Raw genomic sequence first — 13,066 nt, 5'->3', positions numbered from 1 at the left:
GATAAGATAAGAGTTCTCATCGAGTGGGTAGCCCACTAGAATGTGCATGAGGTGAGATCATTCATGGGGTTAGCTGGTTATTACAGGAGGTTCATCAAGAACTTATCACAGATTGCTTATCCTATTACAACATTGTAGAGGAAAGGTCAGAAATTTGAATGGACATAGGAGTGTGAGGCAAGTTTTGAGTAGCTTAAAATGTTGTTGACACATGTACTAGTGTTAAAGATTGTAGATCTGGAAAAAGAATTTGTGGTATATACCGATGCTTCCAAGAGAGGGCTTGGTGGATTCCTTATACAGGAAGGATAGGTGGTGTGATATGAGTTACAGAAATTGAACATGCATGATAATTAATATCCAACACATGATCTTGAGCTAGCAAACATCATACATGCATTGAAGATCTGGATACATTATCTTCTAGTCAGGAGGTTTGTATTAATTAGTCATCATTCTAGATTGAGGTATTTATTTGACTAAATGAATCTAAAAGGAAGGCATCCTCGGTAGTTGGCCACAATTTGTGAGTTTTATTTTTGAGATCAGGTACATCAAAGGAAAGGAGAATAGGGTCACAAATGCTCTTAGCAGGAAGATACAAGTAAATCATATAGTAGATAAGAGTTCTTATGGGATAGATCTAGAGGATAGGATCTTGCAGGTAGGTCATCAGGATGTCAGGTATATGGAGATTATGCACAAGTAGCAACAGAGTACAGGTACATGTATAGGAGTAGGTTCACAGGATGTAGACTATTGTCTCATGACAGATGGATTGGTTATATTTAGGGATAGGATATATGTGCTATATAATAGTGAGATCAAGAAGGTGATCCTGAGGGAGTTTCATGTGAAACCATATTCAAGTCACCCAGGCTATTAGAAGACATTGACCATTGTGAAGAAATTTTATTTTTGGCCGAATCCGAAGAAGGGTGTAGTAGAGTTTGTGGCTAGGTGTTTTGATTGTCAATAGGTGAAGGAAGAGTGTAAGCACCCAGGTGGACTACTAAAGTTGATTGCAATTCCATAGTGGAAATGGGAGGTCATTTCCATGGACATTATCACAGGGTTTTCGAGGATAGTGAGACATCATGATTCCATCATGGTTGTGGTGGATAGGTTGACAAAGGTTGAGCACTTCATTCCAGTGAAGTCTACATTCTTATCTAGTGATGTAGCATAGGTATTCATTAGAGATGTGGTTAGATTACATGATGTTCCAAAGAATATTGTATCAGGCAAGGATAAAAAGTCCACTTCCAAGTTTTGGAAGGAGTTTTTTACAAGTTTGGGCATAAAGTTGGCCTTCAATACATCTTATCATCTGCAAAAATATGGATAGATAGAGAGGATCAATAGGATATTGGACGACATGTTGAGGACGTATGTGATGCATCAGTAGCAGAAGTGGGAAGAATACATTTCACTCATATATTTTTCTTACAAAAATGGGTATTAGGAATCATTGAGGATGAGTTTGTTCGAGGCATTATATGGGTGAAGTTGTAATACTCCCATCAGTTGGAACAATCCGATGAATATGGTGTTAATTGGACCAGACATGCTAACAGACATGGAGCAGGAAATGTAGGTAATCAAGAAGAATTTGAAGGCAACACATGGTAGGAAGAAGAGATATATAGATCAGAACAAGTTGTTCAAGGAGTTCTAGGTTGGGGAATAGGTGTACTTGTGCATCATACTAAAGAAGAGCTCCCTACAGATTGGATCACGTGCCAAGATGGAACCCTGGTTTTTCGGACCCTTCAGTATTATCGAGAGGATCAAACTAGTAGCATATCGACTTGCACTGCCTCTGACAGTGAAAGTCCATGATATTTTCCATGTGTCATTGCTTAAGAAGTATGTTAAAGATGTTGATCATGTGATTGACTAGTCTGTATTGCAAGTGGAACTAGATGGAGAATTCCAACTGGAGTTTCAGTGCATATTGAAAAGAATTGTGGTCATGCTCTACAACTGTGCAATGGAGCAAGTTAAAGTGCAATGGAAGCACTTTGGTCCCAATGAAGCTACATGGGAGATGGTGGATCATATGCGGCTATGTATCCTTCATTGTTTGTCAGTTGAAGCAATGCTATTTTGGTATATATCTTGGTATGCGTTTTGGAACATGTTTTTATTATGTTTGGTATATGTACATATGTATATGGATGTAAATATTTCCATGAGCTATGTTATAGAGCTATAATAAGGAGTATGGGTGTGATGTCATTATGTTGTCATGTTGTTATGTTCTCATGTTGGTTTGCTTCTCAATAGGGTGATCATTATAAATACTACATCGAGTTATGTTATAAATCTCCATGGGCAGTATGTTTACTTTTCAATGGTTTTTCTGAGGTATAGGTGTGGTTGAACAACAATGATGGTGTCCTCTAAGGGGGAGGGTTATGTAACAACCCCGGTGAATATTCCATGTAATAAAAGATAATAAAGGAAAAATAATAACCATGGTTGAGGGGACATGTATTCCAAGATCAATTTCAGGAAAGAAATCCTAATATAGGTGTTCAATTGGTTTTTTATAGCTAAAGAAAATAACAAAGAAAATGGCTAAGAAAATTGGCAAAGGCAATGGCTAAGGCTTTGGAAAGGATAAAAGGCATTTTTGGCACATTTACTTATGAAAAAAATGAAAATTAGGATAAAAGGAAGGTGAAAGGTCACATGTTGCATGTGAGGAGGAAAATGAAGGAAAATAATGGAAAATGAAGAAAATATAGGCCTAGTTGATAAAAAAAAGGCTTCTAAGGATCAATTGTTACCTTTTTTTCAGTTTATTTTTCAAGCCCTCTCATTATTCCCTCTCTCTCTCTCTCTCTCTCTCTCTCTCTCTCTCTCTCTCTCTCTCTCTCTCTCTCTCTCTCTCTCTCTCTCTCTCTTTCTCTCTCTCTCTCTCTCTCTCTCACTCTTGGACACTTAGAGTTTTCTTGGATCACTTTAGCATTGGATCAAGGAAGGAAAAGAAGGCAAGAGGAAGGAAGGAGAAAGGAAATAATAGCAGGATCAAGTAGCGACAACAATATTCTTTGCACGTATTGATTTGGCTATGTGTTTTCCTTGCTACATTTTGCATGCATAGTATTGCATGTGGTCCTTTTGTTGTTATGGAATGGGTTTTGCCAGGTGTGATAGTGTTTCTAGCCTAGCCTTTCCATTTCTGGATAGCCATGTTATGATGGGGTTCTCATGTCCTGGTTGAGTTGGATTGTCAGATGGATTCATATCTAAGTGAGGTGGATGTTTGAATGATAGAACACATGGCCTAGTAACCCTTGAACTAGACTGTGGGTTGTGGTAAAGTCAGATTTTGTGTTGTCTCGGTGGGCCTAGAAGTCCTTGTTTGTGAATGACAAGATATATGGTAAAACCAATAGGTGTTTTCCCTTGATTAGGCCTAGGAATCCTTGTCAGTGAACGATGAGATATACGGTAAAGCCTAGATGATGGTGTCTCGGTTTAGGGCCCAGTGATGCTTGGATCAGACTGAGGATTGCGGTAAAGCCTGAGAGACTAGGATACAGGAAAATTCCTCACGGTGTAGGTGGAGAAATCTGGTGGAATACATGCTTGTTTTTGCCTAATGATCTAGTGGAGATCATGGTAAAGCATGTTATTACATGTTTATTATTTTTTCCTAGTGATCTGGGATGGGCTATGATAAAGCCTGGTTTCTACTAATGAGGGTGAGGTTATTTATCCTCTGGATGCCCTGGTTTATTCTTTTGGTTTGAGTCCCACATTCATGCTTGGAATATGGCACGGGGGTGAATGGCTAAAGAGAGAATTGGATTAGCCATTCCATGGTTGGGTGGAACATGGTACTTTTATCGCATGTTGGATTTTTCATTCATTAATAAGAGGTCCTCTCCTTGATATCTTATGTATAAATGTATTGGTTTATATGTGGATTTTATGGCTGATGTATCCTTCATATTTTGTTGTTATTATGTTGGTTATAAGCATTTATTATGATAGTGATGATGTGTGAATTTCCTCATGTTTTTATTTGTAAATGAATTAAGACATTATCTATGACCTAATAGATGATAATGCAACTAGTGATATAAGGGAAGAATTATTCTTATCCATTCTCATATAAGTATGAGACCCCATTGCTTAAAACTATTGTTTACATCCATAGATTACATATTTTTAATATGTTTGATGAAATTCCTATCATGGCTAGTCAAGCCCTTATTCAAGTAATTGTATTTGTATCATCATTACCTTGTTGTCTTTCTGTTCTGAAGGTGGCATTAAATTATGGGTAGTGAACGAGGATCGTAGCCTGAAAAAGTGGCTCAAATCTCGGGGATGATGGCATATCACTAAGAAAAATAGTCTCGGGACGCTGACATGCCATGTTGTGGGAGCATCGAGATGCCTCTGGATGCTAGCATGCCTGTAGCATGGGAGAGTCTGGGGGTTAATTAGTCTAAGAACTCAGTGGGACCTAGGGGCTGGTTTTCGAAAAGGTTAGGATGGTTATTGGGATTCCTTTTGCTAATGTGGAAGGTCTGTATGTTGTGTTTCTGTCGATTCCACTTCCTTAAAGTCGCATAGGAGGTTGAATCCCATCATAGTAGCCTCTCGTCATATTGTTACCCTGGTTGGATGGTTACTTCGGTATATGTGGGAGCAGAGTGTTACATGGACGACCAAAAATTCCATCTTGATTCTCCAAATATCATTGGGTCATTTACTACAAGGAGACTATTATTGCACTTATCCTACTCCATATGATGTTAGAAGTGGAAAAGGCCAAAAGTGAGGCCCACAAATGGAACAAAATTGAAATAGAAAAGGGTATTAGAGAAGTAGCCAAATTGGAATACTAGCTTGAAAATCTCGAGGAAGAAAAGATGATTTTAAGAATCCAAGAAGATGAAAAGAGAGAAAAATTAGAAAATGGCAACAAGTAATATAGAAAATAATTTGAATGTATTGAGGAAGTAAAGATATCCAAATACAATCAAATTGGAGAAATGGAAACTTCCTTAGGGATCATGGCCTACATATCCCTAGAAATGACCAATTATAGGAAGCTACCAAGGACATAGAAGTTATTCCTAAATGAGTAGTGGTGTATGTTGTATGTCTCCCATTTACCACAACAATAGGTGTTCCACATTCAAACTCTCATGGAATCCATTAAAATATGTCAATAATATAGTATAGAGGAGAGAGACAAGTTGTTTGAATTTTATTTACACAATATTGTGTCGTTAGAATCAACATCTTGGAACCCAAACCCATATGTAGGGGATGTGTAGAATGTATCCTCAACCTTTTGGATGAGGTATGACAAATAATGGTCATTTAGGTAAATAAGGCATTGGAGGAATATTTGAATACCCCATTTTAGATCGGGGAAAAAATCCCTAGTCCTCAAACTATCTTTACAACACACAACATCCTAATAGAGGATTAGTAGGTAGCACACGTTTATACATAGATATTGGGGGAGGATATCCTCCACTTTGCATGTACGCTAAGATTCCTATCAAAGTTGGCTATATAGGACTTCCAGAGTAGATTGTAAGTCCTGGCTTATAATTTAAGAGTGAGAGAACTTCATTCCCCCAGTCAACTAAATAATTCTATATCAAGAACACCTTTTTACAAGGAAATATAAAGAACTCGAGCCAAAGCTCCCCCAAGCAAGGGCATGTCTACTTTTAATGATCAAAATGTTCATTGTCAAGGATGATCACCCTCGACCTAATAAAAAACCATGTGCTATGAGTCCTTACTGTGTAGGTGGGTGACAAAAGTATTTTCCCAAAGAAGTTTTCCATTTTTCTCTAAATTTTAGTGATTTAAGAGTTTATTGTCCAAGTTATCGAAACTCCATGGAAATTTCAGCTTAGGCTTGACAAAAGAAGTAATTTATATAATTAGCACTACTAAGTCCCAAACTAACTCCAACATTTCACCCAATTATTAATGTATATGTTTGTGAGAAATTCTAGATATATGTACCAAGAGTTCTTAAAAGAGTAAGAAACTCTAGGGAATGTAGTTAAAGCTAAAATTTGGTGCCAAATCCATTACGTCTCCACTCACACAAGGCACTTCACTTTATCTAATATAAAACTAAAAATGAAAAAGCACACTAATTTGGTTGTTAATTTGTAAGGGGACCTAGAAATCCCCAAGCAAGGGCATGAACCATTATGATCTCTGCCACATAAGGGAATGTAATAAGTATGTTGAAAGAAAATTTTTGCTTCCAATTCAATTATCTCCCCATTCACACAAGCTACTTCATTTGATCTAATATATAACTAACAATGAAAAAATAGACTAATTTGTTTATTAATTTATAGGGTTACAATAAGAAGGTATTGAAGGATGATTATTTTCCCATATAAATAAAAATCACATCATGCACAAGTAATCTAAAGACTATTTTTTCAAACTTGTTTGGAATGGTGTATAGTGCGAGCTCAATAACGTAATATAACATAAGAATCTACACTCATTACAAGATGGCCTATATTCAATATATAGAGGATGGAAAATTGTGTTTCCAAAATATATTTCTATTAAGAAGGATGTCTAGATAAAGAATCACTTCATCAAATCCATAATGACTTCATTTTTAATCACTACTTTTACATCAAATAAATGGGCAACTATAACCTCTCAACATTGTTACAACAATAATATACAACCTATGTGTCTGGGCGTGAATAAATTGGTGGGTCTCAACCTTGTTTTCCTATCCATCAATTGATAACTAGAGTGATTTTTCTCTACAAATAAAATAACTATCTAGAAAAATTAATGGCAAAATTAAGCACAATAATTTGAAATGAATTGAGTGGAACTTGAAAAAGTATTCACGTTTTCACAAAAGAATGCGGCTCCTAAAGCAAAATATAAAATTGTATCAAAAGCTTAGAAGAGACCAATCATAAAATTGAATGAGAAGCTTAGAAGAAACCAATCAATATATAGACAATGATATAGATATAATATATAAGCTAAGAAGGAAACAAATCCTTCATAAAACTATTCAAACTAAAAACTTTTGAAAAGTTTCTTATTTTTAAAACAAAACAAGAAAACTATAAAATATATTGACCTTATTTATATTAAATAGGTTTAAAAATTGTTTATGATATAAAATAAAATTTATTTATTGTTATAAAAAATATAATTAATTTAAAATGGCATAAAATATTTTATAAATTTAAATTATTCATTTTCCAAAATGTATCTATAACTTTAATAACAATACTTAAATATCATTAATTATATTTTATATTACACAATGCTGAATAACAACTTATTCAGTGTGACACAATCAAGAAACTAAATTTTAAATCAAAACATTTTTTTTAAATCCTAACTAAAAATTTATGCTTACCTAGAACTATATGACCCATGGAACTATTAAAAATGGAAATGATAGAACATCTCTAAATGTGGAACTCTTCTACAAAATTTAAAGCTAAGGAGTGGAAACTCAACTCTTTATTCAAAAATTCATTCTCCATATTTTCATTTTTATGGTTTTCTATCCCTATTTCGAAACCTAAATGAAGAGGCAGCAATATTAACTTCAATATTGTTGTTTTCTTACTTCAGTTTTTTTATTCAAATAAATAACTTAAAATGTGGTGATCTCTTATTTGTTTTCTTCTTTATTTATGTGGTGATCTTTATGATGTATATTTTTTTAGTTTGATTTTACCAATATAAAATTATTTTAAATTTCATATTTTATATATTTTTATAATAAAATAATTATAAACCATGTTTCATATTTAAATAATTATACATTTCTGCCCCCACATTAGGTTTTAGAAATCACATATTAATATAATCAGATGCAAACTAACAATACTTTCTATTCGACAGGATAGTAGACGATGAAGCCCATTTCCACTAGTCGGTGTAAAATTATTTCTAAACCTGCCTTGGAAACTCCATTACCTTCTACAAGAGGCCAAGTCACATCAATTCTAAAACTGTCTTGGAAACTCCATCACCTTCTACAGGAGGCCAAAATTGCCTGGAAACTCCATTACCTTCTGCAAGAGGCCAAGTCACATTAGAGGAAAATTGATAGAAATTTCATAAATGAGAACTGTGTAATAGATAACTGTGGAAAGCAGATCTTTTATCAGAGAAAATGTTAATCAAACCCGGTTCCAAAATGGCGGTCTCATCACATAATGAGAGAAAACCGCTAAAGCCGAACAATATATTAAAAACCTTCGAGTAGATTTGGTTGCTGCAGCAGGAAAATAATTTACCTCTGGATCGACAGAAAGCCGTTCTTTCTTCCATATGTCAGTGTGAGGTACAATGAGAGGTGGCCTATCCATGGCTCAACTTGTCGATTCCGAAGAGGTAAATTGTAGGTTAGAGACACCAGTTTTTAAAGATATACCTACAAACCCCACCCACAAAGATTCAAAGGCACTTCAACATCAGAGTGAATGGAGGCTGTGTTAGCTGAAACCTTGACAAAATCCCTTCCGCCTTTCCTCCCTGCATAATGACGTCGTCCCTGGTATACACGCTCCCAAATTTATTAGAATCTCATACTCTGAATCGACTGGTATGTCGCGTTCAACCCAAACTGAAGGAGCTACTACCTTTTGACCTGCATGGCCATTTTTCTTTGTCGGGCAGAACTCGATATATCTCGCGGCATAAACCAGTTCTCGCTTATGCCATTAAATTCAGTTGAATACGCGTATTATCATCTCACAATATGCAATTACCGCCGCGAGTTAACCGCCTTGGATATGCGGTTATCGTCAATAGGTATGCCATTATCACTATTGACGCGAATTATCACCTGATACCACACAATATTCGCGTGCTTATCACCAGTGGTTATGCGAGTTATCGTGTGAAATCTGAATTATCACCTGATACCACACAATATTCGAGTGCTTATCACCAGTGGTTATGGGAGTTATCGCGTGAAATCTGAATTATCACCAGTAATCGTTCGATACGCGAATTATAACCGCAGAATATTCGCATCAGTAAGCTGATATGCCAGTTATCCCATCAGATAGGCGCGTTATTCAATGATACGCGGTTATCAACGTATGATATGCTGATCATCACACTGATATCCGATATATTTTTACGGTTTATGCGAGTATTTCAGCCGAATATATTAGTAATCGCCACGGAATATGCAGATTTATTCTCGTTATGCGAGCTCTCACATGAGTTACGCGAATTATCATAGTTTGGTACGCGACTTATAATCTGATACGCGAGTTATCACCGGATATGCGAGTTATCAGCTGATCTGCGACTTATCAGCATCGAATATGCGAATTATCAGTTTTTAAGCGGGTTATCACAGCCAGATCTGCCGGCCATTACGCTGATAGGCAATTTATCTCTGTTGTTTATGCGAGCGATCAGATCTGAGACTAATCACCGTCGAATATGCCAGTTATTTTCACCTGTAGCGAGCTACCCCGCTGGATATGCGGTTGCGAAGTCTTAGCCATTTATGCGACTGATCCGCTCCCTTGATTCGCTTGGTCGCGTCCCTGGTTTGCCAGGTAGGTACGAGAGGATTTTCTCATTCAGAATTGGTCCGTTCGGATTTTCTTCATGGTTGAAGTCATATAGGAGTTGAGTGGCCCTCATTCTTTCTCTTCCTGAGCGAGAGGTCGAATCTTCCCATAAGAGAAGTTCACGGTCGATTGGACGAAGCCGCTACGGCGTGCAGAAAGAGATCAATCCCGAGATCAATCCCACTTTCATTATTTCCCATTTTTTTGGTGCATTGGTTGCCCTGGGACGACAGACCTCCAATTCCTCACCCAAAGCCTTAGACAGTTACCTCGTTATTCGATTCAATGCATGAAGCCCTATAATGTATAATTTCCATAGTTACAAACTTTGGACTTCAAGCTCTCTACACGTTTGGAAGGGCGTTGGATAAATATTCCAACAAGTTTGCGCTTCTAAAAGAGTATCGTCTCCGATTGAATATGACTTTGTAACTAAGTGAAATTCCTTTCTCGAAAATTTACATTTCTTCGATTCGTTTAAGTTATAGTTTTTATTAAAGTGAGGCTTCTGTAATCTATGATATTTTTAAGAAGAGTTTCAGTGTAAATAATATGTAGAAAACTTTTATGGATGCTTTTCCAACTAACTAGTGTGATTCATCGTCACGACAACCTGAAAAGTGAGATCATAGTTGCGAATTAAATAGGAGAGCATATTTTCCAAACAGCTAGGTGTGATCATTAATGGCTATATAAAAACTGTTAAATTATATAATAATATTATAATATTAATTATGGATAAATAGTCAAAGTAACTCATTATATTCTTAATAATTTATATAAAATATTAAATAATTGAATCTTGTATTTTTTTATTTTTTTTTAATTCAATAATCTATATATTATAATATATTATATATATCAATTTTATACTATTTCATTTATAAATTTTATTGATAATTAAATTAATTAATTTAATTATTTAAGTTCAAAAGATTAAATAGAGTGGTATCCATAACATTTTATTAAAAATATTATTTGGTTATTAATTTTTTAATTCCTTTTAATATATTTAAACATTTAAATCCAATAGGGAAATATATAGTCAATCTAGGTCAAGTAAAAAAGTAATTTTTTTTTTGGAAATAATAAAAATTATTAAATAGAAATAATAAATTATTTTTAATGGTTAGTCAAAAAAATTTTATTTTTAATTGTTAATTAATTAAATAAATAAAAATAATAATAATAATAATTTTGGATTAAGGTAAAGGTAAAGAACATAAAATCAAAAACTATAAGAGAAGCCATCTAATAGATCTAGGGATGATAATATTAAGATATTATTAATAAAAATATTAGAATGAGAGTCAAAAATTAAAAACAAGATTTGACCAAAAATTAACCAAAGGAGAAACCTAGGAGGATGGAGAAGGATACTGGATGAAAAGAGGAAAAATACGGGAACCTAGAAAGCTAGAATAGGTCAAACAAGGGAGGAGGTGGTAGGTGTGTTTTGACTTCCTCTTTCTAGGCCCAAATTTTTAAACCCTCATATAGGTCCTTTGAAAATTCGATTGGTTCAACTTCCATCTTTATATATATAAATAAAAAATGGTATTAAATTATAATTAATATTTATAAATAGTTTCGATAATAATTATAAAAGTTATATTTTTATATATAATCATTAAATTGAAAATAATGTAATTTTTTTAATATATAATAGTAAATTGACAATAGTGTAAAATTTCAATATATAATAATTAAGTTAACAATAAAATAATTTTTAAAATTTTAATAATAATAGTAACATAATTAAATTATAATAATAAGAATTCGGACGACGTTGTTTAAAAATATATAAACTATATAAATTAGTATATTATAAAATTGTATATTTATTTAACAATAAATAAATATTAAATATTGAATTAATTTAAATTTATATGAAAATTGAATAAATATTATTAATAATAAAATAATAATAATTATTATAAGTTTAAAGTCATTATCAAATCATACATTGAAAAAATGTTTGAAATAGAGTGCAATTATTTATTTTATCTCATTAAGAACTTGAATGTAAATCTCTTAATAACCTATGTATGTTTTACACATTTGCAAGCTCGTTGTAAAGATAATTCAGCATTTTGTGTTGTCTAAAATATAAGTGTGTTAATGATTTTATTTGCGATAAAGTAATTTGTTAACCTTGCCAAAATTTTCCAATTTGTATGGTTTTAATTCTATCTGGGTATGAACCTACACATGATGAACCTTTTAAACATCACAAAACCTAAAATTAGGGTTACAACACTGAGAACTATGATTTTATTCATTCATTTTCTGAGTCATTAAACCCTCATGTAACATACCCAATCGCATATAATTGCTATATAAAAAGAATTTTTACCAATACAACTGTCTTAGGACAACATATAAGAATTTTGCCCTTGATGAATGTATTAATTATTGTGTAACTAACAACTTTCGTTTATTTCTTCAATGATAAAATCAACTAAGGTAATATAACTATTGAGTTATTACACCAGTGTGACATGTACATATATCCATGGGGTTTTCTTTATTAAAAGTTATGTCCTATGTTGATCGAATATATATATATCTATCTATATATATATATATATATATATATATATATATACATATATACTATGTGCGTGTGTGTGTGCAAGGACATTTTTGTAAGTGCTATTATAATTACTTACCATCACCTTTAATTACCTATACATATATATTTAACTAGTAACCATTCTAGGCACATATTGACATCAACATTCTTGGGTTACCATACACATTTATATGTAATATATGTTTAACGTTATGATGACATATTGTGAAGATTGTATGAAGGATTCTGACTCCATACCATAATAAATTGTTGTTGTGCCAAACCTTTACTAGTTATAATGTAATGTTATGTCTTAAATAATAACCCTCTTTCGACATTAAATGTAAAATTTTCGAATAAATGCCAGCTGCATGCCAAGACAGGTGTGCCCACTGCCATCGTTGGATTGCACCACCTAATCAGATGGTGGGTAGGCTACTTAGGATAGCTAGGGAAACTGCCCAACCTCTCCTCAACTTCGGTGCTCATTTTATTCGATTCTCTGTCAAAGGGCTTCGTCTACAACCTCCAGGCTAGGGTTTTATCCTTAATGGCCTTTCTTGCTATCTGCTACTATTTGTCAGCTGGTATTCTTATTGGTGGTATTAATATTCTTCGCTTCCATCACCGTCTCTGTGAGACTTTTGAATGGAGTTACCATGGTCTCAGCTTTCGGCGTGTCTTCATGTCAACAAGTAACTATAGACTATTATATTGTTTATGTTTCCATACTTGCTAGTTCTCGACAACCAAGCTCAGAATGGATTTGCTTTGTTGCAGGTGTACACATGAGTATTCCTTTTTCAATGAAATGGCCACCAGACTCAGGTAAGCCAAGACAAGATTTTGCCTAAAATTTTGTTTTAGATAATTTGAGTGCTTATTCTTTTGTTTC

Source organism: Pinus tabuliformis, chromosome 2_1, assembly GCF_031772625.1.
Source record: "Pinus tabuliformis cultivar Carrire ecotype Pingquan chromosome 2_1, CPIR1, whole genome shotgun sequence".
In the NCBI taxonomy this organism is placed as follows: domain Eukaryota; kingdom Viridiplantae; phylum Streptophyta; class Pinopsida; order Pinales; family Pinaceae; genus Pinus; species Pinus tabuliformis.
This window is presented reverse-complemented; position numbering follows the sequence as displayed.